Source organism: Macadamia integrifolia, unplaced genomic scaffold (assembly GCF_013358625.1).
Source record: "Macadamia integrifolia cultivar HAES 741 unplaced genomic scaffold, SCU_Mint_v3 scaffold_56A, whole genome shotgun sequence".
Classification (NCBI taxonomy): domain Eukaryota; kingdom Viridiplantae; phylum Streptophyta; class Magnoliopsida; order Proteales; family Proteaceae; genus Macadamia; species Macadamia integrifolia.
In genome coordinates this window covers 146,292-154,550 of record NW_024870669.1, presented here as the reverse complement: position 1 = coordinate 154,550, position 8,259 = coordinate 146,292, and the positions used below count along the sequence as shown (strand labels likewise).

Genomic DNA, 8,259 nt, shown 5'->3' with positions numbered 1-8,259 from the left:
CTATTTCTTTCCCTAGAAATAAAAGAAGATCAAATCACTTTTGTCCTTCCGAGTCACTCCTCCTCCACCACTCTTCCCTGGATTTCCGCAGTTGGAGCCGTCTGTATCTCACTTTTTCTTTCCTCTCGGAGGTTTACACTATCTCAGAGAAACTACATGACTCCAAATAAGGCATATAGGATTAACATTCATTTTTTTATCCAGTCCTTTCATGTACATAAATTTGCATCTTTATTATATGGAATGTATGATAAGGGTGTGAATCAATTTGGTTTTGGTTCCATTTTATTCGATTTTTGTATTCCGTCTCATTTGATTTATACAGTCATGGTAATTTGATTCAAAATCAGTTTAAGAGAAAATAACATGTTGAAACAAATAAAAATGTTAAGGAAATTATAACCTCATGAAAATATAGTCCCACAATCTCAAATCTAGTATCTTTCATCTTTTTTAACACAACTCAAAAAAGAAGCATAAAGTAAGGACCCGTTTGGTATTGTTCCAAAAAAACGTTTCTATCATTTTTTCGTTCTATTGGAACGAAAAAAGGCAAAAAGCTGTTTGGCAATCATATGTTGTGTTTCAGTTTTTTTGAACCAAAAATTAGAAAAAAACGATTTGAAAGAGGAAAGACAGAACGACAAAAGCCCGTTCTGTCCGACAGTTTCGTTCCAAAGGTGTTAAAAAAGGAACTTTCGTTCCCGATTACCCTTGCCTCCTTACCTCTCCCTTTCACTTTGCGCACGCAGAGCTGGAGAAAGAAGAAACCGGAGAAGCAACTCGACCTAATCCTTGACACAACAGGTACGATTTCTTCTTTTTCTTTGTTCTTCACCTTCATTCTTCTTCTTCTTCTTCTTTCCTCTTCTCTATTTCGCACAAAACCTAAACATTTTTTGGGTTTTTTAAAAACCAGAAGGATCCTGCATCATTCTTCTCAAGGGAGAACTCCACTGCTCATCTCTGCTCGACTCTGCTCGTCGATCATGTCTTTTCAGATCTCATCTGTGAAGACCAGATCTTTGCAAGTTTTGAACATGATCTCTGCTCGTTTTCGCTCAAACAGGTACGCATCTCATGGAGCCGTTTGTGGGTTTTTGTTGATTGAGTTTTCTAATAGCGGATTGAACCCTAATCCTTGACACAGCAGGTACGATTTCTTCTTCTTCGTTTTGTTGATTGGGTTTTCTACCCGTTTATGGGTATTTGCCGATTAGGGATTAAGGCTCGAACTAACAACCTTAGAGAACTATGTTCAGAGAACCTTTGGGTTTTCTATCTTGTTCCTATTGAATTAATCTCTTTCTTCATTAAGAATCAACGACAGTAATTGGGGTGCTTGAAATCCATCCATAAGGCGAAAAAAAAAAAAACTTAAGTGATGAGAACAATTCTAATGCAAAAGTACACGGATTTAAAACTTTATGAAGAGTAGTCACTGGTGTTGTTCTTTGTTTGAGCTTCACGTTGGATGCTTTCCATCTCGGTGAAACAAGATTTTCATCATAGGTTTGGGCCTCTTCATTGATTAACAATCGTGCGAGTTTTCTCTTTTATTTCGATTATATAGAGGTATAAAATCATTTCCAGATTTGTGTCTTTCCCATCTTCTCTATTCTTCATCGCATTGCCTACTCACTTTCATGTTAATTGGTTTGGATAAAGGGTTTGACCTTTTACTGCCATTGGTTTCTCTCCCCTGTGGGTATTGCTGCATTATGATGATGAAGTTTGATTACAAAAAAAGTTCTTGAACTGTTCGATGAAATGCATGAGAGGAATTAATTTTGTAGGGTCATAATTTACGATTTGTCTAGAGCAGCAATACCTGTTTTGGTTGTTGCAATATTTCAATTCAACAAACAGAGAGGGAGAATATTTCCAATGAAGTCTGAACAGCAATACCTCAATTTTCTATTCTGAAATTTCCTCCTTTTTTCTCAAGTGCAACCAAATGCCTATAAGCAAACGCAACCAAAAAGCATATTGCCTTCATATTCAGAAGATGAACTTTGTTATTTCTTTTTTTAGTATCAGTCTTTTTTAACCCAGTATGCTAACTTTTTACGCTAACTCATACTGTCTAGTTGTTATGTCTGGAAGTAGTATCACTGCCGTTAAGTGGTCAGAACTTGAGACCACTGTTTTCATTGAGCCAATGAAAGAAGCTGTAAAAAATGGACACAAATACAGTAATTCATTTAACAAAACTGGATGGGAGGACATTACAAAGTAATTTCAGAAGGCTTTAAATCGTACAGTTGGGAGAGAACAATTACGCAACAAGATGAACAAGTTGAAACACGAGTACCAACAATTCAAGAGACTACTTGACACAATTGGATTTGGGTGGAACTCAATGACAAACTCAGTCACAGTTGATGATGAGTCTGTATGGGATAGGGCAATACAGGTACTATAGATCTCACTACCTAATTGAATTATTTCAAAATTAGATTGCAATGAGTAGTACTTTATACTAGTGATACAATGACTGCGTATGCAGGCAAATCCAGGTTGGTTGAAATACAAGAAGTGTGGACTAAACAACTGGCCAGATTTGAGCATGGTATTTAGGGATGCCTATGCTAGAGGAAACTTAGGGGGTGATAGTGCTCAAGATTTGGATTACAACGAAGCTGATAATAGTGTTGATATTGAGCAAGTCTTTGAATCTCCTAGTACCGTAGTGCATTTGGGCATGATTGACCCCTTCCATGAGAATACTCCTACTCCAACTCAGACCACCACAAAGTAAAATCTTGATAGGACACCCACGGGACGAAGAAAAAATAGCTTTAATAAGGGAGATAGCCACGTCAAGGACTTGTATGGGAAGTATTTATCCATTAAAATTGAGAAAGCATCCAGTACTTCTGTTATATCTTCTGTTCGTGGTGGGGAAGGTGCATTTCGTCCTCGAGATTTCAGTGTGAGTGCATGTGAGGCGGTATTATCCTCCATACCGAATATGTCAAAGGAGACGTACTTGAAGGCCACTAGTCGTATGTGTGTTGATCCTAGTTGGAGGGAGTTGTTTGTCTGTGCAGAGCCTGTTGATATATTATTACGAATGTCATATATTTGGATGCTATATTAACTTCTTTGATATTTAAATTACTGTTACAGATGACTTCTTCTATGCCTCCACTAATAATAGTAAATTGTGAAATTTACGGGAAGAGTTGTGGTAAATATACAACCAAGTCTGGTAAAAATATTGGAAGAGAATTTTTCAAGTGTCAAGATTCATGTAATTTTTTCATGTGGGTGGACCAACTACATCTATGTAGATGTGGTAAAGGTCAATGCAAAGTACGAACTACGACGAAATGTCCAAACAAGGGACAGTATTTTCTATGTTGCCCAAATTCAACTGGGGTAAGTTATTTCTATGATTGATCTATACCTATAGATAATTTTGGATTTTTTTTTAATTCGATGTTAAATTTCAACGACCCTAATCACATCTATTATTTGATATAGATTGATAACCGTGGATGTGGTATGTTTGTATGGTTGAAAGATGAAACACATATCTCTACCATACAACATACATTATGTTCAGAAAGCTCAACATCAACATCATCCACACCACAGTCTATTTCGAACGAGTACATGAAAGGATATCTAGAAGGGACACTTAAAGGATTAGATGACCAAACAAATAAGATGAAAGATATCCTCCATGCATTCAAGTCTTTAGACTTGGACAAAAAGTGAAAATTTGAGAAATTATATAATAATTAACTTGGACAAGGCATTGTTAGTTCTGTATTTTATTCATCCTTTTGAAACCATGTTTTTTTTAGTTGGTATGTAATACTTTATTGTCCCAAAGGATCGATATGCTTATAGTATTTTAATTTTATTTCTGTAATTATTGACTTAAAAGAAAAGAAAAGAGAAAAAAAAAAAAAAAAACGTTTCTGAAACAAGCATTACCAAATAGCAAAAATGTCGTTTTTTTGTTCTGAAACTGTTCTAGAAACAGATTCACCAAACAGCCTTAAATCGTTTAAAAACGATGTTTTGACACAGAAACTGAAATTTCCGTTTTTGACACGAAACGGAGTTTCTGGAACATAAACAATACCAAACCGGCTCTAAGTAATTTCACAAAACTCAATAAAAGCACATGATTGTGGGTTTAGTATAGTTTAGATTCGGTTCAATTCGGATTACACGCACTTTATTCGTATCGTTTAAAACTTTCAACTTTTACTCTAAAACCGAATTGAATGAATAAATGAAATTTCAACTTTAAAAAAAAAAAAAAAAATCAATCAACAACAGAAGCCACAAAGGAACAAACTACATGCTAAAGGCATCCATGAATCAAGGTGAGAATAATTACAACAGTTGGAATCCCATTTTTTTATGGTTTTTGAATGTGTCTAATCTTTGAGCCACTTTTCAAATTTCATTTTTTAGGCTTCAATTCTTTCTAAAAAAAAAAAAAGCCACATGAAAAGGAAAATTTTGCGGGCTAAATTTGAAAATGTCTAAATTAAAACATTTCTAATCATGTGGTGGATAGCCATAAAAAGTCCAAAGGAGAAAGGATAATTCAAGCATGTTTGGGTATGGCACGTACGATTTATAGCTCTTTTGAATATTTTTGCTAGTAGGTCGGGGGTAAAAATGTAATCAAAACTATATGAAGGTGATTATCTATGATGGAGCAGGCATAAGGGTGTCAACTTAGAAACGAAACTGACCGTTTAAAAATTGATTCAAATCAAACCAAAGTAAATTAGTTTGATTTTGGTTTCAAAGGCTGAAATCTTTTCTCAGCTCGGTTTGATAGTTTTATAATAAAAACCATTAAATCGAACCAAATTGTTTGTTTTCTGACCGAATAAGAAATCTGGTAAAATTATATTATGTTTACTACTTCAATCAATGTATATTATAATTTTTTTCCCCTTTTTAATGCTTTAAAAAAAAAAAATCCTGGTGGACTGACTTTTTTTTTTTTTTTTGTGTGTGTGAAAATATAAGAAGTTGGTTTAAATACCTTAAATATGACCTAAACTTAATATGAAATCGAATTAAAATGGAATCATGGACCCAAAAAAAAAAAATGAAACTAAACCAAAACCAAATGATCTAAAATGTGTTCTTACTTGATTTGGTTCGATTTTAGTTTCAATATTTTTATCTAGAACCAAACCATTTGACAACCTTAAGTGGGCATTGTTTAAACCTTTAAGGCATTCCAATAATACACATCTTAATTTTGGGTTATTTTGTGAAACAATCAAAGATTCATGGATAATTTGATAAACCAAAAACCATTTTTGAGTATTCTAGTAATTTTCTCATAAATGTAGAGAGAGAGTGAGAGAGCTTCACTGTTATTCTAGATAACTAGACGTGTTTCTTGTATGTTCCAGCAAAGTTAAAGTGGTCCAAGCAATCAATTCTCATCCTCTTGGTCTCGTACTTGTTACTAAAGAAGTGAATGGGTGTATTAGGTACAAGTTTTTATCAAAAAAAAGTGTAGTAGGTAGAAGTAATAAACCCTAAAAATGTTGCGGCAGATCTTAGTGATGAATTAATCTATCTAACTGAAACTATTTAAGATTTTCATGCTCCAAACTTCATAGAAGTACTCTCTCTCTCTCTCTCTCTCTCTCTCTCTCTCTCTCTCTCTATATATATATATATATATATATAGTTCGATATTACCTTATGGTTGGAAGTGCATCAGGCAGCTTAGGTTGGATTAATATTATTAAATCATACCAGGAAGGATATATTTATATAGTTACAACTAGAAACCATACACAAGGGGTTGTATCCAACCATCCTCATCAATAGAGAAGGCCTTGCTGACACACCTAAACTTATGTGGTTACCTGCTTTTTTTTAGAGATAGAGAGAGATCAACTTCAGAGGTTTTTTCAAGTGTGATTGATGTTACTGAATAAAACATCGATCATGTGCATGATCATGCGGTGGACAGATGACCACGACTATATTAAACAAATAATAATTAGGATAGAGACAATACATGAACACATTCTTAATAATATGTATCCTTTAATTATTTTTCAATTTTTGGTGTGACAAGAGTGGTGGTACGTGGAATACGTGTTAATACTTTCGTTAACCAACACAGGAGGAATGAAAGCAGAAACTAACTATTCTCCACCAAAAAAGAAAACAAAAGTTAACTAACAATCCATTGACAGTTAATTAGTTGGTAAGCAAACTAATCATACCTCATAAATACCGAATATGTTACTAAACTTAATTTATTTTGCATACTTTTTGAGTACACATGTGAAATAACGAGTTTTTCCTCTCATAAAAAAAATTATTGTGTTATATTGAAAAGTAAAAAAATAAAAAATCTAAGATTGTAACATCTTTTATTTTCACCAACTTTAGGCACAACAAGATTTCTCCTTCAATGAGACCTATGAAAATATTAATTACATGAGCTGAGAGTTTTTTTTTTTTTTTTTTCGGTTGTTGGGTGGTCGAATGGTTTTTGGATAGCCTACTTTGGAAGGCATTCCTTCTTGTATGGTCTATATATAAAGCTCATAACTTTACAGGCCAACACTTTGAGGTCATCAATTCAAATTGTAAGATGGGCCTGGGCTTGAGTAAATCCATTGCATATTGGGTTAGGGTAATCTAGGCTGCGTCGACTCACTGTCGACGGTCATAACTCTTAAGCCCCTGGCCAACACGTGGACCAATGAAACATTAGTAATAGCATTCCCATGGCACGAGGGGGGGGGAATCTACCCGTATGAAGGAAATTATCAATGCAAGATTATATATATTGGGAGAGGGTTTTGAAAAGCAGTATGATCCTTACACCAACACGTGAATCAATGGGAGTACCGGTAGAAACATCAAAATCAACAAGATTTGCACTTTTCATGAGGATTGGAGCAATCATAGCGACACCCCCAAAAAATTGTGTCTAGGCGTGAGGGACAAGTTGTCTTTTAGACTTTTTTTCCTCTTATATTAATAGAGTTAATATAAAGGGCATTAGTGAAAATTAGAAGACTGAAGCAAAGGTCAGCTATGTAGTGTCAAAGCTACCAATTTAGATTAGCTTAGTGGAACAGCAGGTCGACCATGTGGTGGTTTACTTAGCATCAAAATATGATGCAAAAGTGCCATTTCTATTATTTCCTCCACTCTACTCTCTAGTCTCTCCTGTCTCAACCTTATTCTTCTTATGTATAATATAGGAGAAGGTTCTCCGAGCCATCAAAGGAGGGTAAGCTAACATTCTCTTTCTCTATCTTTCCTCCTCACATGAAATGATCTTGTTGTCCTTTTTATGTACAAAATTGTTTCATTATGCAACTTGCTCTGAGAACCCTATTCCATTTAATAATAAGGAAAGAGGCTTTTGGTTGGCAACTCAAAAGGAAAAAAAAAATACATAATGACTATTGGATACAAATAGGGACTTATGATAACATCATTCAATAGAGGGAATGTTAATGCCCTCCTACGGTGAATGGCTCTAAACTACAATGTCCTATCTTGGGATGGCATACAAAAAAAACCATTCTCCTAATAATAGAATAAGGGAAGAGATTCTCTAGTGGCCGTCAGAGCAAAAGAAGGCGAGTAATGTAATAACAGTACAATGAGAGGGGAAGGGTATTTCAAGAACTTCATCTAATAGAGGGAGTTTTAATGCAACTTTCCGGTGGTTGAATCCCAAGTCTCCAGATCACCATGTCCCATCCCTAGTCGACAAACCAGAAAAACTTTTGCCATAAATTAATTTAGGATGGAAGCACCCTGCATATTTGGTAGAGGAGGGTACAACAAACATGCTGGCCAATGGAAATGCACACGAGAGTATCTTCAGCACACATAGGAGAGTGGCAACATGATCTTTTAACACCCGCACCAATCTGGGTGTTTCCTATAGCAAACTGGCAGGATTATTTTTTCACTTAATTTATTCCATGTTTACCTATCAAAAAACGAAACACTATTTTTTCTCTTTTGAATTGTCATAAAACCTGAAATATACGAGATCAAGCTCCATAAACTGATGGACTTCGTAATCTTGAATTCTTTGCTGTACATTGTGTTATGCTTCGATGCCTGTGGCACTTCATGATAGAAGTATCTAATTACTAAGGATTAAGAATTTGGGAAATATCAAAGATATATGGCTGCAGATTGGTATCCTTTTGCATTTGCATCTGCTGCAGAGAAGGATCCAGTGTTCAAAGAAGCCATGGAGGAGAGATTATGAGC

The 8,259-nt window shown here is 34.9% G+C and overlaps 1 long non-coding RNA gene across 4 annotated transcripts; it reads left to right on the top strand.

The window, feature by feature from the left end:
• The first annotated feature begins 648 nt into the window (after positions 1-648).
• Positions 649-3,181, top strand: LOC122071679. Of its 4 annotated transcripts, none has more exons than XR_006138246.1 (3): positions 649-807; positions 920-1,069; positions 2,091-3,181. It is a non-coding gene; the product is annotated as an uncharacterized LOC122071679 (long non-coding RNA). The 4 variants fall into 4 exon arrangements; XR_006138247.1 differs by having other exon boundaries at positions 920-1,153; positions 3,133-3,181; XR_006138245.1 differs by having other exon boundaries at positions 920-1,153.
• Positions 3,182-8,259: the final 5,078 nt, after the last annotated feature.